This window comes from Herpailurus yagouaroundi, unplaced genomic scaffold (genome assembly GCF_014898765.1).
Source record: "Herpailurus yagouaroundi ecotype Mexico unplaced genomic scaffold, PumYag 166, whole genome shotgun sequence".
Lineage (NCBI taxonomy): Eukaryota > Metazoa > Chordata > Mammalia > Carnivora > Felidae > Herpailurus > Herpailurus yagouaroundi.
Genome location: NW_024412407.1, coordinates 21,800,957 through 21,827,386, shown reverse-complemented (window position 1 = coordinate 21,827,386; position 26,430 = coordinate 21,800,957). Strand labels below are relative to the sequence as shown.

The 26,430-nt window shown below is 39.9% G+C and overlaps 1 long non-coding RNA gene and 1 pseudogene across 6 annotated transcripts in view; one reads left to right on the top strand and one right to left on the bottom strand.

Annotated features, from left to right (window-relative positions):
• Positions 1–26,430, top strand: part of LOC121038799 (uncharacterized) — a 67,361-nt gene that overhangs the window by 9,126 nt on the left and 31,805 nt on the right. The gene's annotated exons all lie outside the window — the stretch shown is intronic.
• LOC121038796 (60S ribosomal protein L26-like) lies at positions 24,802–25,300 on the bottom strand (annotated as a pseudogene).

Genomic DNA, 26,430 nt, shown 5'->3' with positions numbered 1-26,430 from the left:
CCGGCACACCCCAGATGTGCAGTCTACACTTGGGAAGATCGATAAGGGCTGGGATGTCAGATACCCAGAACATATTCTAAAAGTGGGAGGAATCTCAGGCTGCTGGTGGGCATGTCTCTTTGGTCCAGAATAGGGCCTTCTAGAACTCAGAGCTCAGGGCAGGAGTCTAAGGTCACATCCTTTTTAAGGTACCATTCAACACTTTCCACCTTGCCTTCTTGTTATTTCCATACACTTGAGCCTTACCAAACTAGAAGCATCTTGAGAATGAGATCAGTGTCTAATTCATGCTTTAGCCTTTATGGGGCTTAGCAGTCCTCATTTAGAGCTTCAATAAATAGTAGATACATAAATGTAGCAATAAATAATTGATGTGGAATTTTTGTAATGCTTAAGTATTTGTATTACCCCTGATAGGATCAATAGTAGACGTCACAAACATCAATTCAGCCAAATGGCATTCAAAGAGTCTCCTGTGCTAAGACTGTGAATCACTTTAGCAAAGGCCCAGTCATCACTGCCCTAAAAAATCTATAGGAGAGGTCATAAAGAGAGCATAGTATAATATTTAAAATGTTTACTCGCAAAAGATTGATTGTATTAAAAAATAAGTGTCCAGTATAATGTTCTTCCATCAGAGATCTTTTCAGGGTGATTTATATTCACTCTTCACTTGGATATCCTCAGTTCAAGACTAGAAGTGAAAGGGATTATTATCCATGATCCATCAACTGAGTCTTTCATGAATAGCTTTCTTCATTCCCCTGTCTTGTACTAAATATAATTATTTTTAATTTTTCAAAATGTTTATTTATTTTTGAGAGGGATTGAGAGAGAAAGAGAGAGAGAGAGAGGCAGGGAGAGAGAGATGGAGACACAGAATCTGAAGCAGGCTCTAGGCTCAGAGCTGTCAGCAAAGAGCTCCATGCAGGGCTCAAACTCACAGATTCCAAGATCATGACCTGAGCCAAAGTTGGACACTTAACCTACTGAGCCACTCAGGCGCCCCTAAATATAATTTTTAATATGTAACCGTTTATTGAGCAGTCGCCTCAATGAGGTACAAATAAAATATTGGTTTTTAAATAACTCCCTTGCAACAATCAAATCTATATGTTCTATTCCTTAATGATATTTCAAGGACAGTCCTTGGATTTAGTTATTTTCAGTTATTAAACATTACACACATACCCCACTCCAGATCAGTTTAAAATGTTGGTCTCATCTCTTCCAGACTTCCTTAGATAAATGAGGCAGCCATTAATTCCTTTACTCCTGTCCGTGCATTGGAGCTCCTTCCCTGTTGGGATAGGGAAGCAGGATCAGGATGAAATGGGCAAACATATCATTCTGACCTGGGTGTGTGATCTCAGATCCTCTTGACTATTGTTTGTCTGGTCAACACTGACTGGTTGCACTTAGGTAGGTGTCAAATGTTAGCTCTCTGTTGGGCACATGAGTGATGTTTTTAGTAGCTCTGAAGGATTTCTGCAGTGTACACTTCTTTGAAGTGGGAGTGCTGTCCCTGGCCTGACTTCTTGCAAACCCCCTTAGCTCCATCACTGACAGTATACCCAAAGGCAGACCACACTCTTGGGTGGAATTCTAGCAAGTGTGGCCTCCTTTTGACCAGGGGAGATTCAGGCAGGGTCTGCCTTATGGTTGTACGAGCTGTGCTGTAGCACGTTGTCCAGTCCTTAGAAGGGTCTTGGTTTGATGCTTGGTTTGATGTTTTGCTGGCACGATCTTGAAATTCTTATTTTTGAACAAGAGGTTCCACATTTTCTTTGGCACTGGGCCCTGCCAGCCCCAGACTCAGGCAGGCATCCTTACTGCACCAGAGTGGCCATTTAAGATGCTCCACTGCCCCCCACCATCCCATCAATTTTTCCCATTTCTCTCCAATCCCCTTTCCTTTTTCAGACAGATCAACAAGTCTGACATACCAAGTACCAAGCCGCCTCCAATTAGGAGATTCAAGGTCAGAGCTCCTTGTCTCATGAGTACTACCACTCCTTACAGGTTCCCTTCCAAAATATCCTCCACAGAGACAAGAAAAAAGCTCTATGACCCCTCACTACCTCACTAAGCTGAAAATGGGCAACTCTTCCAGCTCACCATAATCAATTATATTTTCTATGGAGAATCTATGGATTTGTTCTCTAATAAATATAAATTAGGCATTTATACTTCCGGCTGGGAAATTTGGGGCTAAAAATGCTTGTGTACTTGAGATTTCCAGATATAATCTGGAAAACGATAGTGGATGGTATTGGGGAGAATATAGAAAGAGAATCTCATAACTATCCTCACCCACTGTTGTGAGCTAGATCCTGTGGTCACCATCCAAATATCCATCACCTTTCTCCCATGTCCAACAGCCTGAATTAACACCACACCCCAATTCCAAACATGGTTCCTGAGTAATCTAAACCAGTGTTTCTCAAACTTTAGTATGTATAACCATCCAGAGAGTTAAAACACAGATCCCTGGCCTCATCCCCAGAGATTCTGATTTAGCAGGTCTGGGGTGGTGCTTACTAGCATTTCTGAAAGGGGAACTGTGTGTAGCCACAGGTAGGAGACAAGGTTGAAACAAGCACTCACTAATGGGAGACCTTGCTGAGAAAATGTCTTATTTTTCTTTCTTTTTTTTTTCAACGTTTATTTATTTTTGAGAGAGAGAGAGGGGAACAGAGGATCTGAAGCAGGCTCCATGCTGACAGCAGAGAGCCCAACGTGGGGTTCAAACCCACGAACTGTGAGATCATGACCTGAGCCAAAGTCAGACACTCAACCAACTGAGCCACCCAGGAGCCCCTCATTTTTATTTCAAAAGAATCTCAAACACAGAAAAGTTACACGGAGAGTACACAACTTTGACCCCAAATCAGCATTTTTATAATTTGTCATGTCTGTTTATCATTGTCATGCTCTACACACACACACACACACACACACACACACACACACACACACAATTTATTTTCAGAATTATTTGAATGTAGGTTGAATACATCATACCCATGTACGTCTTAATAATTCATGTATTTCTAAGAACAAAGAGATTCTCTTACACACTAGTCCCCCCTTATACATTCCAAGACCCCCAGTGGATGCTTAAAGCCACAGATATTACCATACCCTATATATGCTATGTTTTTTCATATACATACATACATACATACCTATGATAAAGTTTAATTTATAAGTTAGGCACAGTGATGGGGCGCCTGGGTGGCGCAGTCGGTTAAGCGTCCGACTTCAGCCAGGTCACGATCTCGTGGTCCGTTGAGTTCGAGCCCCGCGTCAGGCTCTGGGCTGATGGCTCGGAGCCTGGAGCCTGCTTCCGATTCTGTGTCTCCGTCTCTCTCTGCCCCTCCCCTGTTCATGCTCTGTCTCTGTCTGTCCCAAAAATAAAATAAATAAATAAATAAAAATAAAATAAACTTAAGTTAGGCACAGTGAGACATGAACAATGACTAATAATAAAAGACCAATTATAATAACATATTGTAATAAATTTATGTGAATATGGCATCTTTCTCACAAAATACCTTATCATACCATACTTACACTTTTTCTTCTTGTGATGATGTGACATGACAAATGCCTATGTGATGAGATGAAGTGAGGTGAATGACATAGGCATAGTGACGTAGTGTCGGGCTACTGACCTTCTGATGATTTGTGAGGAAGACCATCTGCTTCTAAACTACAGTTGACCATGGGTAACTGAAATCATCATGGAAAATGAAACCAGGGATAAGGGGGGAACTACTGTATATTCAGAGTACAACAATCAAGTTCAGAAAATGTAACATTGATCTAAAACTTTAATCTTTTACCCATATTCCAATGTATCCATTGTCCAAACGGTGTTCTTTAAAACAGTTTGTTCCTCCGGCACAGAACCCCATTCAGGATCACATGTAGCATTTAGTTGTCAAATCTCCTTAGTCTCTTTTCATCTGTACCAATTCCTCAGCCATCCTTTGTCTTTAGTGACATTGCCATTTTTTAAGAATACAGGCCCTTTATTTGTAGGATATTCCTAAATTTGGATTTGTCTTGCATCTCTTCATAATTAGATGAAGTTAAGCATTTTCAGTCAGAATACTATATAAGTGATGATGTCTTCTTCCCCAGGTACCATCTGCCACCCTTGTGATGATATTAATTTTAACCACTGTCAAAGACAGTGTGTAGGATAGGAGTTTAGGAATAATCTCAAACCAGATCTCTTTTTAAGGTATGGTTCATAAGAAACAATCTGTTAGCCTGGGAAAACTCTGGAAATGCAGGCCAATCTCAAAGCAGCAGCTAGTCTGATTTTCCTGCCAAGAATGCCGTCCAGCCCATCTCCTGACCCTTAACCTCTCTGTTTCCAAAGCTGGAGTGTGACATCAGTCTACTTTATTTCCCTACCTGCAGAGGCCAAACAGCAAGCTCCCCAAGCGGAGCCTTTGAAGTTCCTCCCACTAGACTAGATGTGAGTGTCAACCACCACCTTCTCCCCTCCACACCCGGGTCCCCTCCCATGCACTGAGGTGGGGCAGGACAGAACACAGACACAACTCACTACAAAGCACTTGCCATCACAAAATTCTCTCTTATCTCCAACAGCTCAACTGTTTTATATCTTTGGTCTGGGGGCAGGGTTTTTAAGCATTATAGCCCCAGTTTTCAAATATTTTCTTTTAAAATTTGCATCTTGGTCTCATTGTATTTTGATGCCTCCAATGAGACTCCCAAATTAGCATCCTATTAAACTTCCAACTTATTTGATAGGGTCATAGCTCTTAGAGGTATTTACACTACTTGCTGTTGAATTGCTCATGGCCTCGTTCCGATAACAAAGAAGAATGGAAATTTTAAAGAAAAATATATGGATATTTCAAATCTTGCCTACTTCAATTTACAATGATTCTTCCTAAATATAATTTCATGCTTCCATCTATATATCAGGATAGCATTTATCAATCACTTCAAAGGATCTCATACCTCTATACCAAAATTTTTAAGAATGCAACATCACATAGAACTGATTTTAGTTTTAATTAGCCTTTTGCCAGTCTTTACCAAAAGAATAATCACCAAGGTTTCATTTTCCTTAACTATAAAATGAGGGAAATAATGGTGCCCACCTCCTATGCCTCTTGTGAGGTTTAAATTAGAAAATACACTTAAAGGTCTTGGCACATTACCTGCCACAAAGTAAGTGCTCAATAAATGCTAATTATTTTTGTGATTATCATTATCTGAGAGAAAAGCAATACTGAAGGTCATAAGAAAACCAAGTATCAGAGATATTGTGACCCATTCAAGAGGACGCACTAGTGACTGAGCCAGCACTAGCCTGTCTCCAGAGACTCTGAGTCAACAGCTCTTTCATTTACACATCAGTCCCTTCAGTAAACAGTAGTAAATGCTTGATAACTATTGAAATTTTGATCTCTTTCAGGGAGATTTGGATTTTTTTTTAAGTCTATAAGAGGAAAAATATCTAATTTTTAACAGGAAAATTTCAGACATAATAGGGAAAACAAGTTTTGAGACCAAAAGAAAGAGAAGTGGCTAAATTTCCAGCCTGGTGTTACAAAACCACCCAAAAATGTCACATGGGACCTCTGCCTTCTACAAGCTGACAGCTTTTATCTCTTCACGGAAGGGAGCAGATAAAACCCATACGGAAAACAGCCATCTGACACCAGAGAACGCTGTCATGCTTGCAGTCCCCTGGATGATAATGGGGAAGATGTACTCCAAACTTTGACCATCCCTCACCTCTTACAAACTTCTGGTGATCATAAGAAGGGCAGCTTGCCCTGTTAAGGTCCTAACATGCAAATTAAGAGAGACTTCTTAAACTGTAGTCCAGGTGCTAAGATCCCCCAGGATTTCTGAGTAGTCGCTCTTAAATGATTACTTCAGTATTTTTAACTGTCTTGATGAAGGGAAACAGACAAATAAGGCTAAACTCACCAATAGTAAATGTCCATGGGAATAAAAGATTTGAGAACAAGTCTTGGTAGAGGGGAAAGATATAGACTGTGAGGAAGGAAACTAACATATATTAACAACATTCATGTTTGAATCTCTATGCGGAGCACTCTTCATACAATATGTAATAACCTCCAGGAGATAATCGCTATTATTAACCCCATTTTTTAAATGTTTATTTTTGAGAGAGAGGGGGCAGAGAATCAACAGTGGGGTCTGCACGGGTAGCAGAGAGCCTGACATGGGGCTCAAACCCACAAATCTCAAGATCATGACTTGAGCTGAAGTCGGATGCTTAACCGACTGAGCCACCCAGGCTCCCCATCCCCATTTTATAGCTGAAGAAACTGAGACTTAGAGAAACTAAGGAATCTATCCAAGATCCCCCAATTAGTAAGATGCATGGAGAGAAAAGAGAAGATAGCACCATAATTCAGATAAGGGCAAAACCAGGGAAGATACTCAGAAGTCTTTTTTCCCACCCCCGGCCTCTTCCCCAAGTTTGCCTTGGTTTCCTCTCTTAAGTGTATATGGTAGGAATTATAGTTCTGTGGGCTTGCTGTGTGCATTATTTCAGGCATATACCTCCTGGTTACCCCACCAAAACATTGGTTTGCTCAAGGCAAGAGCTCTGTCCTGTACTTCTCTTGCATATCCCCTCACACCCACACACAGTGCTGAAGTCATTAGTGCAGGAAATACTCTTGAATCCCGGTCATGCTGACTCCATTCCATGATCTGCTTAGGGCAAATGCTCTGGAAATGGGATCTTTCCATGGGCTTTTCAGTCTTTTTAAGTCATCTGGTGGTATGTGGGCCAAGTAAATATCTGAAGAACTAAGAGGAGCAAGATGAGTGTTTATTTAAATGATAGGCACATTTACAAAGCACCAAAGGAGTAAACTTCAGAGAGGTCAGAAGCTTGGGCCTCCTGAGGCGTGCTTCTGGAAATGTAACTTGCACTTAACCAGTCTCAGAGCAAACTCCTTAAAGGATGGGGAAAGGGAGGGGGTAGGCTGGGGTGGCAGTGCTGTACCAGCTACGTGTGCAGGCAGGCACATGGCCACAGTCTTCAGGCCTGATTATTTGTAAGAATTAGATATATGATAAAGGAAGCATCAAAAAGCAATGAGAAAGCATAAGATTACTCAAGAAATAATGTTGAGGTGATTATTTACTTATATGGAGAATACCAGTTTCGTACAGTTTTAGGATATCACATAATATGTTAAGATAAAAATAAATTTAGGTGCGGGTGCCTGGGTGACTCAGTGGGTTAAGCGACCAACTCTTGGTTTGGGCTCAGGTCATGATCTCACAGTTCCTGAGATAGAGGCCACATTGGGTTCCAAATTGGGATTCTCTTTCTTCCTCTCTGCCTCTCCCCTGCTCTCTCTCTCTCTCTCTCTCTCTCTCTCTCTGTCTCTAAATCAATTAATTAAGTAAGTAAATAAGTAATTGTTCAGGTGAATATATTATTACTCAATATTTCTAAAATATCCCCCCCCTCAAAATTGAATTTAAATTTAGCACTCTATGAATAAGTGATTTCTTAATTTAGAAATACATATGCCTTAATATAAAAATATAAAGCAATATATCAAGTAAGTGTGTTTCATACAACTTTTAATTTTTATGTCAAAACTCTAATAAAATTAAAAAGTAGACAACAAAATGAGAAAACTTTGCAACAACTGTTATATGCAAAAGATTGATTATAGGAAAGAAATTAAAGTAATATAATAGCGAGATATCATTTTTCATGTATCAGATTAGCAAAATATTTTTTATTATAGTAACCAATGCTGATATTGAAACAACAAATCTCATATCTTCTACAACCATTTTAAATGGCAAAATGGAACTACTGAATATATCCTAAGGATATAATCCTATATTTGAAAAATACTTTATTCACAATTGTGTTTATCATAATATGAATAATAATAAACCTTGGTGGTAAAGTAAATATTGCACAATAGCAAATATAAGCTGTAGCAGCTGACATAATATGTAGCCAATAATTCTTAGTAAGAATATGTAATAATATATAAAACGACTTATATCATGACTTTAAAAGCAGGATAAGGGCACCTGGGTGGCTCAGTCAGTTGAGTATCTGATTCTTAATTTCTGCTCAGGTTATGATCTCATGATTCATGAGATCAAGCCCTGGGTCAGGCTCTGCACTGATAGCACAGAACCTGTTTGAGATTCTCTCTCCTTTTCTCTCTGCCCCTCCCCTGCTCTCTCTCTCTCTCAATAAATATATAAACATTAAAAAAAAAATAAGGGCGCCTGGGTGGCTCAGTCAGTTAAGTGTCTGACTTCAGCTCAGGTCATGATCTCACAGTTTGTGAGTTCGAGTCCTGCGTCAGGCTCTGTGCTGAAAACTCAGAGCTGGAGCCTGCTTCAGATTCTGTGTCTCCCTCTCTCTGCCCCTCCCCAGCTTGCACTCTGTCTCTCTCTCTCTCAAAAATAAACATTAAAAAAAATTAAAAATAAATAAAAATAAATAAAAAATAAAAGCAAGATAAAAGTTCATACTGAGTATGGTCACTAAAATGTAGGAAAAATAAACAACAAAAAAAAAGACTTGCATGATAAAACTATGGGTAATATTTTTTTACTTTTCTAATGTTTTAGAAAGTATATGTTACCTTTTAAATGGAAAATAAAAACACAGAAATAAATGACATCTGCTTTTAAGTTGAAAAATTCAAAAGAAGAAATTATGAGAAAGATTTTTCTTTTTTTTAAATTTTTTAATGTTCATTTATTTTTGAGAGAGGGAGAGACACAGAGTGTGAGCGGGGGAGGGGCAGAGAGAGGGAGGCACAGAATCCAAAACAGGCTCCAGGCTCAGCTGTCAGCACAGAGCCCGACATGGGGCTCAAACTCACCAACTGTGAGATCATGATCTGAGGCAAAGTCGAATGCTTAACCAACTGAGCCACCCAGGTGCCCCATGAGAAAGATTTTTCAAACAAAGTCTAAGTTAACACAGCAGAGTGAAGGCAGGACAGTAGAAGATGAAATTATCAGATTCGGTTGTGCAGCATACATGCTTGGAAACTTTTGGTTGTGGTGTTTTAATTAATCTTTTCCTATTAATGCACACTTTCAAGAAAATGTTGATCATGTTCTATGTAGTGAGGTCATTAGTAGAGCACATACCTTCAAAGCATTTAAGTAACTCAGTTTTAGCTGGGCCAGTCTTCTGTCATCTTTCTGAACATCTCAGTAGAGAAAGGTGCCAAGTGAAAATTCAAGAAGCCTGTAGAATTTGAATCCACCCTTCTTGGCAGAAATGGATTTAAGACCGGAATGCCGTTGTCCATAACAACCTTATCAGTGTTTGGAATCTGCTTATTTCTGGGTACCATGTTCCAGGAAAGTATTGCCACTAAACTTGTTCCCATTTTTTTGCCTTAGCTATGGGCCTTGGGCTAAGCCATGATCTCCACTGCAATCTCTGCTTATCAAACTGGAACAGGCATGATATTGAATACACCTTGCAATAAATGACACAGAAATATTAATAGATAAAATGCTAAACTCTTTTCAATGGGAACCTCATACAGATATTCAAATATGTGGGCCTAAACTCAGCTCAATCAGATTGTATCGCTCTTAAGAATGCTTTACGACACTTGAACTAATCTAATCTAGTATCTTTCCTGTAGAAGTGAAGTTTACACTACAGAACACTGTTTGCCTTCAAATACTAACCCATCACAGCTGCTTCACTCTGACTTTCATTTCCCGGAAAGGATGGACACCTGCCTAAGACGTCACTTCTTACCCATGTTTGTATGTAAACTATGCTATCACAACACCAAGTTTTGAACACATGCTCACTTCCTTGTAGACTGTTTAAGAGTCTGTCTTTGCATTATAGAATTTCTGAGAGAATGTATAAATGGCAGTGGGTAGGACCAGAGGCTGGCCAAGGAGCAGTGGTAGAAAGTTTAGGAAAACTTGTTAACAGCATCTGTTCTGTTTACTTCTGATGAACATGCTAATTTACTCACAGGTTACAATTCTTCCATTCCCACAGCATTTGAAATAGCCTTCCCATATGTCTAATACTAATACCTTAGTATTTTAATATTATGCCGTCTCCTCAAATACACAGGTATACACATGCCCATGAAAATTTGTACCATATTAGTTTTTCAGCAGCTGTATTACAAGTCTACATTAAGTTTACATTCTTAGGGTTTTATCATCTGTCTTGCAGTCATTAGAATTTTCTTCCGACTTAACATTTACATGACCTTTTTTTCCTTCAGACTTTCGTGTTGTCAGCCCTATTCTTAGACCAAAGACAGGGATATGGGGAGAGAGGAGACCTCATTTTCTCTACTCTGACCCCTGCTGCAACATAGCCCACCAATCCAAGTGACATCATCCACCAGCACCATTCATGTTTATTTCCAATAGAGCTTTTGTCCTTTCTTAAGAGCGCTGTGAAGGTTTACGTTGCATTAGATGCTTTCATGTTGCTCCACTTCTGGGTAATTACCCATTTCTTCTACCAAATTGATGGAAATATCAGCCTCTTTTTTTTCCCCCCCAAACTCAGTCTCTCTGTGCTCTTGTCATCCATGACTAGGTCAACCTGGAACCAATAAGACAGGGTTTGGAAACAAACTAATTGTGTTGTATTCACCTAAAAATGTCCTTAAAAAGCAAGTAGACATGAACACTTTATATGCTTTATTTTTTTTAATGTTTATTTATTTTTGAGACAGCAAGAGACAGAGCATGAGTGGGGTAGAGAAAGAGAGAGGGAGACACAGAATCTGAAGCAGACTCCAGGCTCTGGGCTGTCAGCACAGAACCGGACGTGGGGCTCAAACTCATGAACCACAAAATCATGACCTGAGCTATGGTCAGATGCTTAACCACTTGAGCCACCCAGGTGCCCCTTAAATGCTTTAAATATAACCATTTATTCAAAGTTAAAGGGACATACTAGCATTTTATTTATTCCACAATCTTTATTGACCACCTACTATGTGCCAGGAACTATGCACGTAGTTATTCCAGAAACTGTTTCTGCCCTCAAAAACTTTGACGTAAACATCCATTAGAAAGTGCCACCTGGGGGCGCCTGGGTGGCACAGTTGGTTAAGCGTCCGACTTCAGCCAGGTCACGATCTCGCAGTCCGTGAGTTCGAGCCCCGCGTCAGGCTCTGGGCTGATGGCTCAGAGCCTGGAGCCTGTTTCCGATTCTGTGTCTCCCTCTCTCTCTGCCCCTCCCCCGTTCATGCTCTGTCTCTCTCTGTCCCAAAAATAAAAAAATAAACGTTGAAAAAAAAAAATTAAAAAAAAAAAAGAAAGTGCCACCTGTTTTTGTAAGCCATATAAAATTGGATAGGCATTAAGAAAAAGGAAAACACTGATATTAAATATCTTGTGAATTTTATGCTCCAGTTCATCATGCTTGCAGATGGAATTCTAAAATCAGAATCAAGGTAAAATTTGAATGAAGTAGGAAAAAATTACCCTTTAAACATTAGAATCTAATCAAGAACTGTCATACACTCAGCGTCCAAGTTATGAGGTCAGTCAAACAGAGGGAGGAGTATATGAACAATTCCCTTCTCAGGAACTACACCCACTGAGAGGCAGATGAAATCTCCCCCACACAAGTTGCTATTTTCCTCTTTATTTTCTGGACAAAATGTTAAATTTTCAGTTAAACTGGATTATATTTTAACTTCACAATAAAAACTAAGCTCATGAGCTTCTTCGACTGTCACTTACCTCTGATAGGGATATTTTGTCACGTATGTTATTAAGAAATAATTTAAGGGGGTTGCCTGGGTGGCTCAATTGGTTAAACATCCCGACTTCAGCTCAGGTCATGATCTCACAATTTGTGAGTTTGAGCCCTGAGTCAGGCTCTGTGCTAACAGCTCAGAGCCTGGAACCTGCTTTGGATTCTGTATCTCCCTCTCCCTTTGTTCCTCCCCCACTCCCTGTGAGTGTGTGTGTCTCTCTCTCTCTCTCTCTCTCTGAAAAATGAATAAACATTAAAAAAAGAAAGAAAGAGATCATTTGACAGAAGGATGAGAGTTTAGAAAATTGGTGCTCTGAGGGAGAAAAATCAAACCATATATTGTCACCCATGAACAATATGCATAATGGCACGTGCCCGGCAAGGCATATATTTAAAAAATCCTAGAAACATATATTGTTAAGATAATTATTAATTATAGAGACTCTCAAGGATAAAAAGGCAGATGTCATAGTTTAAATGACAATTAAGAGATGTCAAATATTTTTACATTAAAATATATTAGGGGTGCTTGGCTGGCTCAGTCGGTGGAACGTGTGATTCAATCTTGGGGTCATGAGTTCAAGTCCCATGTTCAGCATAGAGCTTACTACAAAAAAAAAAAATATATATATATATATATACACACATATATATACATTATATATAATATATAAATATTAATTATATATAAATACATATGTATATATATAATGTATATGTTTATATATATTTACATGTAAATATTAGGTCAATAAAGTGGCTAACCAAAAAAGTTGAACATCTGTATAAACAGTATTTTCTATATATAAAAGCCAAACATGTTTTATTATCTGTTTCCATCATTTATCCCAAATTGAAATAGATTCATAATGTTTTCTGTGTGTGAATTTCTTACAATTAAATACTATTCTGGTGATATATCTTGATACTTAACAGATGTGTTTTATCAGTTCTAAAGAAGACAAAAGTGGGAATTTTTTAAATTGCATACACTTAAAACTTATAGAATGAGAAAGAAATGCAAAAGGAATATAAGGGAAAGAAAGAGGAGACTTTAAGAGGGGTAATAATGGAGGGAGGAAGACAATGTATCTCAGGATGCAAGAAATACAGGGATGGAAAAGAAAGGAGACGAGGGAGGTGATATACTCTGAATCTCACTGTTTAGAAACTGGAGGAGGGAAGAAGTCTCACTGGCCAGTTTGAGGGTGGCACTGAGGACAGACAAGGGGCTTTGCCCTGCTTCCAGTTAGGGCTCCAAAAGGAGGCTGTCTCTCAAGCAAATTGTCAGCCACACTAATGGGAGAGCAGTATGTCATGGCAGAGAAAAAATAGCAATCCCGTGGAAATGGACAGAGAAGAAAGTTTGAGAGCAGGTCCCAGAGTTTCTAGTCCATGTGGTATAGATGGAAGCCCAAAGTGCTGATTCTAAAGGTAAGAATGTGAAGGCATGTGAGCTGAGATGCAGTGGGGCTGCTACAGGGCCACCGTACAAATCACTTTCCGCTCTGGTGAAGGGTGAGATGATCCATAATCCACTAGGCTAGTGGCCAGATAGAGAACAGGGCAGAAACTCGGAGGGAACCGTAGTGAGCAAGATGATGCCAAGTCAGTCAAGGAGAACCAATGAGATCCAGTCAAGCTAAGTGAGTTACGATGAGTTACAGACCTCAGTCAAGAATGCCAACAGAGCCAGCAGCAACCTGGCAGACAAGAAACATTACCACAGAGAACAGAGAAGCCAGAATACAGAACAAGGAAACCCTCCCCCCAAAGCCACAAGGTCACAAAACCACATCCTGCCAGGTGAAATCTAAAAGGCCAAACATTTGACATGTACCTAAAGAGATTATTTAAATGTATGTAACTGGATCAAATTTTCAACAGAAATGGACAGAAGTCAGCTTTGTCCTAGTCATCCAGCAGGTGGAGTGTTGATGAAGATCAGATCAGCTTTAGACAATTAAGTTTTATTTTTCTTTGTAGCTTTTTTTATTTTTATTTTACAAGTAACCCCTATCCCCAGTGTGGAGTTGAACTCATGACCCTGAGACCAAGAGTCACCTATTCTACCAACTGAGCCAGCCAGGAGCTGCTCTTTTTAGCTTTTTTTTTTTTTTTTTTTTTTTTTTTGAGATATAATTGACATAAAACATTGTATAAGTTTAAGATGTACAATGATATGATACAATGAAGTTTTAGAGAAATAAAGGAACTACATTTCCTCTGCATCTCTGATTTGCAGCGTAAGTAAATATGGGGCCCCCCAAAATATGACTTCTCTGCTTATTAGTCAATGTACGGTATTTGATGATGCCAAACTCTGTTGTTTCTGAGCATTTGCAGAGAAATAAAGAATATGCTTCATGAACCTTCTTTGATCTCTGCAGCCAGAAGCAATCCATCCCTCTTCTGAATTTTCATAGCAGATCAGTTCTTGAAATGTGGCCCCTAGACATCGGAACTTGTTAGAAATGCAAATTGTTGGACCCTATCCCAGATCTATTGCAGCAGGAACTTGGGGAGGGGAGGCAGCAATCTGTATTTTAACAAATCATTTAACAAGTATCAGAATATTTGCTAACACTTGAGAACCACTGTCAGCACTTTGTACCTCTTTTATGAGATCTATTACATTCTAGCATTATGGTTTTAGTTTTACTGTCCTGTGGCTCCCAGGTTAGAATATTCTATCTCATCAGACCATAAATATGCATTAATCATCCTTGTCACAGTCATTACCAAGCCCCTGAGTTATACTTCTCAATTCCTTGCAGATTTACCTCTGGGCTCATTGTTACTTTTGCTAACACTTCTCTGGTCATAACTCCTAATACTTTCAATATCTATGTAAATGGTCTTTCTCACATCCTAGCTTCCAACTTAATTCACCCCAAGTCCTCTTCTTCACTTCAGCTGCTCACTCTATAAGCACGCCATCAGTCCTATCATTACCAATGATTACAACCTACAATATCATTCCTTTTTTAATGTTTTTATTTCTATTTGAGAGAGAGAGAGAGAGAGAGAGAGAGAGAGAGATAGTGCATGAGTGGGGGAGGGACAGAGAGAGAAGGAGACACAATCTGAAGCAGGCCCCAGGTTCTGAGCTGTCAGCACAGAGCCCGATGTGGGGCTTGAGCTCACAAGCCATGAGATCATGACCTGAGCCGAAGTCGGATGCTTAACCAACTGACCCACCCAGGTGCCCCCCACAATATCACTCTTAAGCAGCTTACTCCCTTACTGCCATCTACTTCCTATCTTTCTAACTAACTACAGCTTTAAATCCCCATAATCACACTGACCCACCACGAATCCATGGTAACCTGCCTCTCACCGGTCCTACTTTCCTGTCTTACTCAGTTGGATCAGAACTGATCGTTATAACCATTTCCATGCACTATTCTCAACTCTCCTCATCATCTCTTTTTGTGTTATTCACCTAGTAAAACTCCAATCCTGGCCAAAGCCAACGCTCAGCTTGCTCTCTACCTGCACTGCTGATGTACAGTACCAGAGAAAAACGTAAGACTACACTGACCGTCTCATTCTAAATACATAACTACTGGACCTCGAGGGAATGTGGCCGTCATAACATGCTCTCTGAATCAGTTCGTTCCTCCAGTCTTCTAGATGACTTCTGCTCTTTCTCCAAATGCCAACAGCTCCTGCCCACACTTTACTTCCATCCTGCTGATAGCCTTGCCAGTTATTTCAATTAGAGAATAGAAGCAATTTAAACAAAGCTTCCGAAAGCACCTGCCAACGCATCTATGTCATTTCCTGTGCCTTCTGTCCTCTTGTTATGAACTCACTCCTTACAGAAAATCTTCCGAACAGTTGTGCATATTTTCCGCCTTAAATTTTTCTCCTCCCATTAATTCCTGGAACCCTTTGGCTTTTCCCCATTAATCCACTGAAGCCACTCTTGTCAAAATCACCTGTGACCTCCATGATGCTAAATCAATGGTCTTCTGTCTTCATCTTTCTTGCCCTGTCAGCAGCATTGTAAACAGTTAATCACTCCCTTCTGTTTGATATATTTTTTCCATTTGGCTTCCAGGACACCATACTCTCCTGATGTACCTTACATTTCATCGCCTACTTCTCAAACTTTATTGGCTCCTTCTTGTATCCCGAACAGCTAAACAAAGGAGGACCCCAGGCCACAGACATTGAACCTCTTATCAGTCTACCTTTACTCACAAGTTTTCCACTCCAAGATGGATTCCAAAGTCTACATCCATCTGCCTAGACATCCAGACTTGTTTGTCTAATAGACAACTTTCAGTCGACTGGCCAGCAGCATTTGACACAAGATTGCTCAGGCTGCTGTATGAAAAAAGGAGTCAAGGGGATCAAGAAATGACATAGGAACACTAGTGAGAAGGCTAAGGTAAAAAGTAAGGTCCAGGTAAAAAGTAATATTGGTGTGACCTCTAGTTGTGGTAGACATGAAGAAAAGTGGAATCATTTAAAATTAGATTAAAGGTGGAGTCAAAGGACTTGATGATGGATTGGAGGGAGGTGGGGAGGAAGAGAAAAAATTGTTATAAGAGACATTATCTCCTAATGTTCAAGGTCGTGACAAACTCTCAGAAAAATAAACCAAATTGTCCTGTGGGAAGGTATGTCAGAAGGGTAGTAGAATGATACTAACTCTCTAAGGCCAGTTATTTCCTAACAATCTCTTAAAGAACATAACACAGTTATATTTTTCATGTAATGCCCACTAATTGCTTATCCAGCCAGTAACAAATGCAGAACTTCATCTCAGGAGAAAAGTTTCACATACAAATATGTAAATATCTGATTAAAAAAATGAAAAGAACTCTGAGGAGACTCAGGAAATGGATAAGCTCATGACTGTCATGAAGGCACAATTGAGCGCTTGTGATCACTGTACCCAAGTTCCAAGACATCTGCCTTTAAACATGAAACTGTTTAGGGGTGCCTGGGTGACTCAGTGGGTTAAGCATCCACCTTGGGCTCAGGTCATGATCTTGCTGTCTGTGAGTTTGAGCCCGATGTCAGGCTCTGAGCTGACAGCGTGGAGCCTGGAGCCTGCTTTGATTCTGTGTGTGTCTCTCTCTCTCTCTCTCTCTCTCTCTCTCTCTCTCTCTCTGCCCCTCCCCTGCTCTCCCTCTCTCTCTCATAAATAAATAGTAGAAAAAAATTTTTTTTAATTTTGTCAAAAAAAAACATGAAAGTGTTTATTGTACATGAGGTAAAAGGGCAATAAATGCTCGTGCACTGATTGTCTCAAGCTGAATGCAACCAATTTTTAGAGGGCACAGTAAGAATTCTGAAATCGTTTTATTTTTCTCTTTTTATAGGAGCGAAAATAAGCCTAGCTCACATTTATTGTTCGTATATGGCCTGTTCCTTTCTACCATGACAGCCCCTAATTCTTCATAAACACAGAATTTACCTCTCCTTTTATCTTTACTGAAAAGTCCTTTTCAAATAAAATAATCAGGATGTGGAGGAGAAGGAGCAGGGGGAGGAGGAAGGACACTTTCATTGACACGGAAGGAAAGAGGAAGGTGTTGGGCACAGAAATAGGAGTGTCATTGGTTTGCTCACAGGAAGATGAGGGAACACCATCTGATTCCTTTTTTCTTAGCAAACTGGGGTGAGGGAGAGGGAGAAGCAGAAGAAAGGGAGAAGCTAAAAGACAGTGGGAAATGTGTGAAACCAAGAGAGTGAGAGGGCGAGAGAGGCGCTTACCAAGAAAATTCTTATTTGCAGAATGGAAAATGAAAAGATTGACAGGATGTAACGCTTGCTATGAGAGGGTTGCTAGGATGCAGCTGGGTTCATACTTCATTTTTCTCTGTTCAGAATGTAAAAATCTATGTAGGAAGGAACGCCTGAATGGCTCAGTCGCTAAGTGTCCAACTCTTCATTTTGGCTCAGGTCATGACGTTGCTGTTTGTGGGATCCAGCCCCACGATAGACTCTGTGCTGACAGCATGGGGCCTGCTTGGGATTCTCTCTCTCACTCTCTCTCTCTGCCCCTGCCCCTCCCCCTCCCAAAAAATAAATAAATAAACATTTTTTAAAAATCTATGTAAGGTTCAGGCATCAAGGAAATCATATGCTGTGTAAATAAACTAAATGTAAACTTTTAAAATTATAAGACTTTAGGTTTATTACTTTGAAACAAATAGCTACCTATTTGCTGCACTGAAAACAATAAGGAAAAAAATTAATCAACAGGAATTCTGTTAACTGTCACTTAAGCAAAACCATTTCCTTTCTTTGAAATCCAGCTGGAAATGTTCACAGGGCAAGGCGTTTGCCGCCAACCCAAGGTACAAACACTCGTTACAGGACAAACAGAGGAAATTATTCCATCATAAATCTGTCAGTCATGAAAACAGGCCATTCAGACCCTTACAAAGCCCTTATCTGCTCACTGGTTCTCCTGCTCCTGCTATTTCTCTTTTCTTTCCTCAAGAAGGGACAGACGTTTAGTCATTGGAATCACAGGAACTTGATATGTGGGAGGGGCATTGCAATTCTTCTGGCTCAGGACTCTCCATATGTTTGCATTGCTTTTCTATAAATCATCAGGATTTTATGCATGGAAGTCTCCAGTGAAAGAACTCAGTAGCTCTGTAGGGCACCCATTGCATGCTGGACAGCTCTTCCTTCTATTGAACTGAACTCATTTCCCTGATGTGCCTCTGAGTTTGCCCTTTTATTTATTTTTAATTTTTTTGATTTTATTTATTTCTGAGAGAGAGAGAGAGAGAGAGAGAGAGAGAGAAAGAGAGAGAGAGAGAATGCAAGCAGGGGAGGGGCAGAAAGAGAGGAAGACACAAAACCTGAAGCAGGCTCCAAGCTGTCAGCACAGAGCCGGATGCAGGGCTCAAACTCCAGAACTGCGAGATCATGACATGAGCCAAAGTTGGATGCTTAACCAACTGAGCCACCCAGGTACCCCTGAGTTTGCCCTTTTAAAGGTTTTCACAACTCTGATGTTTATTCTGTATGGTATCCCCTCAAAGAGGGAAGACAGAGATCATACACTGTCCTGACTTCTTTTCTCTAGTAGATAATTCTTGTTCTTATTTCTATTTCCTCCTTCTTATGTTCTTTCAGAATATCTCTTTGATTGTGCCCCTGTTTGATTATATTTTCAAGTGTGCTGTTCAGAGCTGGATACAATTATCCAAGGATCCTGTCTGATAAGGAAGAGTAGAGTGAACCTATAATTTTTCCTTTGAAGCATTATGTTTATTGCTTGCTATATAACTAATATATTTATTACATATTATCAGAATGATATTCTATTCAAAATGTTAATGCATCTAATGATCCAAAACTTTTGGTGATAATGTCACACTATTGACTCATTGCGGCATGCTGAATAATGGTTCTTTAAAGATATCCATGTCCTACCCCTGGAGTCTGTGAATACGTTACCTTACATGGCCAAAGAACTTTGCAGGTGCCATTAGTTAAGGATCTTGGAAAGGGGAAATTATTCTGGATTATCTGGGTGGTTCAATGTAATATCAAGCGTTCTTACAAGAAGGAGGCAGGAGGGCCAAAGTAAGAGAAGGAGATATGACAAGAGAAGCAGTGGTCAGAGTGACGCAGGGCCACAGACCAAGTAGTGTGGGCAGCCTCTAAAGAGCTAAAATAGGCAAGGGAACAAATTCTCTCCTAGAGCCCCCAAAAGAAATGTGGCCCTGCTGAATCATTTTAGACTGCGGACCTCCGTAACTATAAGAGAATAAATTTGCATTATTTTAAGCCACTCAGTTAGTGACAATATTATAGAACAGAAATAGGAAACTAATACACTCATATTTAGCTTAAGTTAATATAGGTCTTGTTCATAAATACTATAGCAAAACTCCGTGTTACATTTATATGATTGATTTTATGGATATAAAAACAAAACCTTAGCAATTGTTTACATCAATTTTATTTTGCTTGCTTCATCTCTTCCTTTCAACTATCAAAAATGTATTAAGGAGCACCTGGGTGGCTTAGTCATTTAAGCGTCCGGCTTCGGCTCAGGTCACCATCTCACCATTCCCAAGCTCGAGCCCCGTGTCAGGCTCTGTGCTGACAGCTCAGAGCCTGAAGCCTGCTTCGGATTCTGTATCTCCATCTCTCTCTGCCCGTCCCCTGCTCATGCTCTGTCTCTCTCTCTCTTTCTCTCTCTCTCTCTCTCTCAAAAATAAATAAACATTTAAAAAAATGTATCAAAACCTGACCGTGATACCCAAGTGCCCATAATCCTTCTATCATCATGGAATGTACTGATGGTTTTATTATCATTTTTTTCTCTACCATTAATCAAATCACCAATTAAAATATCTATTAGGTGAGGACAAAGGAAAAAGGCAAGAGAGATGTACCTCCCTCCAGATTTTAGAAATCATCATTTATCAATGACTTTGTTATATTTCACTCAACCTACGTTTTTCAATTGTATCCAATTCATGAGACTTTCACAAACCTTGAACTGATTCATACCCTTCTGACAGTAATTCTATCAAAGATGAAGTCCCATGAACTTGCTCTTTGTGTATCTGCGCTGGTTTCTGGTGACCCCAGCTTTCTTTTCTAGGTGCTCATAAGTCACTAGTTTCCTAATGTAATCAAGAATTTTGCCTGGACAACAATGCATTTATAGGCCTCGGTTTGATGAGTGTAAATACTTAAAAATTCTTTCTTAATATTAAAAAAGATAACAAAATGTCTGCACATTGCTTATCTTTTAAAAATGATACCCATATACATATTAGATGAAGTATCTGTTCAAGTCTTTTGTCCAATTTTTTGGAAAGGGACCGTTTATTTCCTTATGATTAATTTTCAAAGTTCTTTCTAATGTTCTAGATACATACGTGATTTACAAAATTTACCCCTGTCTGTACCTTGTCTTTTCATTCTCTTAAAAATGTCTTTCACAAAGCAAACCTTTTACATTTGATAAAATACAATTGGCAAAGCTTTTCTTTTAAAGATGGTGCTTTGGGTTTTGCAGATAGAAACTCTTTGCCCATCCTCTCTCTTGCTCCTTGTGCCTGAACTAGAGACTTCTGGAGCTCTCACTCTGTCCACAACGATGTCCACATCCCAGTTTCAAATAGACTTGAATCATGCTGGGCAATGCAGAGTTGTTGTTTTTGTTTGTTTGTTTGTTTGTTTGTTTGTTTGTTTGTTTTGGTTTTTTGCTTTTTTTTTTTTAATTTTATTTTAGAGAGAGAGTGAGTGCAAGTGGTGGTGAAGGGGAGAGAAAAAGAGAGGGAGAGAGAGAGACTCCCAAGCAGGCTCCACACTGTCAGCACAGAGCCAGATGGGGGGGCTCGAACTCATGAACCATGAGATCACTACCTGAGCCAAAACCAAGCATGATGCTCCACCAACTGAGCCACCCAGGCACCCCTATCATTTATCTTCACATAAACTTGAACACCAAAAAAAAAGCCTGGGGATGGGCAGAGAGAGAAGCAGCAATATACCTCAGCCAGTGGCAGCTGCAGCAGATGCTACCTTTGTCACGCCCACTTCTCCAGTCCCCTCTGCAATTAAAACTCTAGTTGCCCAGAATGAAGAAGAAAGAAGAGGCAGAGAGAAACCCCCACGGACCTACCAAGAGTTAGATGTCAAAAAAAAATTAGCATCATGGTTCTGGTTCTGGGATAGATGGAGCTAGCATGCAACCCATGTCTCCCACTGTGTGCAGCTATAAAACCTGAAAAGCAGGCATGGAACAGCTACCCGAGGATTCTGAAAAGTAAGTAGGAACAGGCAGGTTGGGGAAGAAAGCCAGAATTTGAAGTAACATGAAAATGGCAGTGAATGTACCAATTTTTAAAAACTCTGGGGTGGCTGGGTAACTCAGTTGGTTGAGCATCCTACTCTTGATTTTGGTTCAGGTCATGATCCCAGGGTCGTGGGATCCAGGTCTGCTTGGAGTTCCGTGCTGGCATGGAGCCCGCTTGGGATTCTTTCTCGCCCTCTGCCCCTCCCCCACTCACACTCGCTCTCTCACTCGCTCTCTCTCAAAAATAAATAAATAAATATATTTTTAAAAAAGATAAATGATAGACATCATGACATATATAAATCTGTTACTATAAACATTTAGAAAGGATATTTTTCTACATGAACACAATACCATTAGCACAGCCTAATACAATTAACAATAATTCCCTAAGACCTAGACCACATTAAAATTTTTTCAATTGTTCCCAACATGCAACTGACCAAATATTAGTATTTTAAAGGATGGTAACTGTGTAGAGGTAATCTTAACTGGCATTCAGGAAAAGCCATTATCTTTTTTGTGTACAAACACCTTCTCAGTGCCCATAGGTCTAACTTCACATGTTTCTCCCATGATGCTCCCCTTCCTGGCATTTTAATCTCCAGCAAGGATAGGAAACAGAGGAGAACACAAATAACTTGCAAAATTTATTGTGAATAATCAGGAAATTAATCATTTTTAGCCTAAATCTATTATTAGTGAATACTCCTTTTACATTGAGTTAAAGATACTTCTTTATTGTGCTATGTTTCAAGCTGCCAGTGATAACTTTTTAATGGGTTATAAATCAGTTTGCTGGATCTGGACCGGCATCGTTTAAAAAAATAAATAGAATAGGGGCGCCTGGGTGGCGCAGTCGGTTAAGCGTCCGACTTCAGCCAGGTCACGATCTCGCGGTCCGTGAGTTCGAGCCCCGCGTCGGGCTCTGGGCTGATGGCTCAGAGCCTGGAGCCTGTTTCCGATTCTGTGTCTCCCTCTCTCTCTCTGCCCCTCCCCCGTTCATGCTCTGTCTCTCTCTGTCCCAAAAATAAATAAAGGTTGAAAAAAAAATTTTTTTTTAAATAAATAAATAAATAAATAAATAGAATAGAAACTTTCAAAGCACATCCCATATAGTAAAGTGTTTTTACGACATTTTGTTTCAGTTTTCTGTATGTAAATTTACATGTTGTGATTTGCAATAGAAATATATCCCTTATGGTAAGCTGTGGTCAAGAATTTTGAAAGCCACACATCATAGACAATCCAAAGGGGCCTTGTAACTTAGAAAGCTAGCCCCTTTTCCAATATCTACAGAGAATACTTGGATCCAGAAGACCCAGTCTTTTCTTTTTTCCTGTACCTCTGGCTGACATGAGATTTCCTACAGATTCAAATATCTGGACAGGTGGGGACAGTGAGTGGTGCACTCACCAGCTATCTGGGCTTCCTCTCATATAGAGCTCAGAATACTGTGGAATCAGATGGTGTGCCCACAGGGAGAAGACAAGGGCTATAGACAGGAATCGGGACATAAAGCAGGAAAGAGAAGAAGACACAGGTAAGAGAAGAACCCTTAGGCCAACAGCCCTATTTATAAGTCAGCATGCATGGGAGCAAAGATGAGAACAAGCCAAACCATTCTTGCAGCACAACCTAGTGCACACTCTGCAGAGAGATACTTCAGGCGAATGGTTGAGGGCCTGGGCTGTAGAACCTGATCCTCTGAGACCTAAGCCCTCTTCTCTTCTTACCAGTCGTGTGCCTTTAGAAAAGTGGACCTCCCTGACTCATTTTTGTCACCTACAAAATGGGAGGAAAAGAGTTATCATCTCCTAGGTTCGTTGTGAGGATTACACGAGTCAGTACATGTACAAAGTGAGTACATAGCTTCTGGCAAATAAAAGACTCAATAAAAGTAACCATTATTTTTGAAGGGTTTGTGGAGGTGAGAGGGAAAGCAGAGAGTAATAAGGAGATGACTAGATAAGGGGTGCCTGGGTGGCTCAGTCAGTTAAGCATCCAACTCTTGATTTCAGATCAGGTCGTGATCCCAGGGTCATGGAATAAAACGGGGCGTGGAGCCTGCTTGAGATTCATATTCTCTCTCTCTCTCTCTCTCTCTCTCTCTCTCTCTCTCTCTCCCTCCCCCCCCACTCTCTCTTCCTCTCTCTAAAATAAAAATAAATAAAAATGAGATGACCAGATAGAGCAAAATACAATGACTTTCAAATGTAATTACAATATTTTCATTTGACGGATGGGATTCCATATCAAGACAGTCATGAAGCTGCTTATAACATTTTATTCTCTGTTAAATATGTCATTTGCTCAGCATCCTGACTTGGCTGAAGTTACATTCATTGAAATCATGATATGTAGAGATAAATGAGAAGTTAATACTGAATTGAGAAGTGCAAATGTTGATTTTCTAGTATTAGTGTCTTTAATCTAACACTGACATATCTTAAAATTGCCTACATTTGGCAACATTCATCCCTCATGCTGGGTGTCATCTTCTCTGAAGAGTCCGGTTATCTAGGTCAAAGAGGACTCAGGCAAGCGGAGCACAGAGAGCACAGGAAGGAGTGTGGACTGCAGGGTGGGAAGGCAGCTATCTGTTGAGGATGGGTTGGTGCCAGGAGACATGTGGTTCCCAATGATGGGTCCCAGATTCTAGCAGAGGATCCTGGGTGAATTAAAAGAGTGGGTGCGCCTTGTGGAAACCCAGTTTTACTAGCAAGCAAAGAAGTCCTACAGGGGAATGCTATTGTAAAATTACAGTCTGTAGGTTAGCAGTTATCCACACCTCCCCCATGAAGGATAACTGCCTTTCCACCCTAACTCAAGGACAGTTAACAGGTAGATGATTTATTGTGAAAGCTCAGCAAACTATTTTGTCCCTCCCTCCCAAAGTATGAAAGAGGAGAGACAAAGCTTACTTTTAATCTCCTTTTTTTTTCTTCTCTATCCCATTAACCACACCACTATATATAAATCTGATAGGAAAACGATGTTGATCATACTTTATTTCTGAATGGTTACAGACCATACTCATGGCCACTTCCTGTATGTATTAATTGTGAACAAATGCCCTTGGCTTAAATAGTATTTTAAAGGTAAACCAGTTCTAGGATCATTAAGGACATTATTCAATTTAATCTTTTATTTTACAAATTGGATGGTGGTATTCTTATCACATTCTTATTTTTTTTTTCATTTTAAGTTTTTATTTAAAGTCATATATCACATTACTTTATTCCCGCATCTTCTCAATTGTTTCTTCCTCATAGTTGCCCTTTCCCTTTCCTACTTGGTGAGATTTGGCTTCACGTTCAAGGATCTTTTTGGCATCTTTGTCCAGTTTTGGTCTAGTGATAACTACCTTGCCAGGGTGAATGTCCACATGGACAGCTGTGACATTCACCTTCTCTCACCAGGGTAGATGACGTATTTCCTCCTGTAAGCCTGGACTACTTTGCCAATTTGCTGACCTTTGTAGTGTCCTCACTCAACCTGTACTTCATCATCCTTTCAGATGGGCATGGATCAAATGTTGTACTTCTGTCTCAGCTCTTTGGAGAGAGGGGAAGGCATAATCTTCCTGTGCATGTGGGAAGGTATGTCGAAATGCCTTTTATAGTTCTTGCTCTGGTCAGAGGCCACAAAGGGATTGAACTTCATTTGGGCCTCCAGCACTTCCTTAATTTTCACTTTCTTTACTTTTAAATTTTTTTTTTCAATGTTTATTTATTTTTGGGACAGAGAGAGACAGAGCATGAACGGGGGAGGGGCAGAGAGAGAGGGAGACACAGAATCGGAAACAGGCTCCAGGCTCTGAGCCATCAGCCCAGAGCCTGACGCAGGGCTCGAACTCACGGACCGCGAGATCGTGACCTGGCTGAAGTCGGACGCTTAACCGACTGCGCCACCCAGGCGCCCCTCACTTTCTTTACTTTTAAATGCAAGTATAAACTCCCAGCCCTTGGGAGGATTAGATACATGTACATTAGACTATATACCTTTTTGACTCTCCTTTCCTGATATCATTGCTCAAATGGAGCCCTTCTGACAAATTTTTATGGTCTCTACCCCCACGTGGTCAGTCCCACAGAATCCCAACAAATCTGGAGTCCAGAGGAAAGGAAGATAGGGAGTGCATTCCTCATGTATGCATGTCTATTTATATATAGTATGCCTCCAGTATTTACGGCTTGTAACAAACCAACTGTAATCTGAAACCCTACTGTATACTAAACATTGTTAATAACCAACTCCTGGAAATTGCTAACTTCTAGAAAGACTGTTAAGCCAATTAAATTATACCCTTTTGACAAATAATGAAAATTTCTTCCCTAAAGCCAATGTCCACATTTGAAATAATTTAATAGGAAAGAATTTTAAGAGAACACTCTTTGAACAAAGGGTAGGAGAGAAAAATGTCTAGTAGAAAAGAGCATTCTCTAGGCATATAATATTCAGTTGATCAAAAGCTGAGTGCACGTCATTTACTTTTCACAGGGTTCTATCATAGGACTGCTAGGTTGGTAAGACCACTTTGCTTCTCAAATTATAGCAATAATGCGAAGCCTCAGTATCCTATTACATGCTACACATTTTTGTTGCTGAATTACACAAGAAATATTGGTATGGTATTTTTCTTACTCTCTGGTGCATCATCTTGGGCCTCCACTCTCTTTCCAGCCTCACCATTTTCCTTCACAGAAGCCGTTGTCTGGTTTATATAAAAAGTGTCAGCTCACTGCCTAATTTTACAAAGGAGAAAACAAAAACTTAATTAGAAATAAGATAATAAAATAAAAGGCTATCATTAGAGCTTTCCTTCTTTAATATG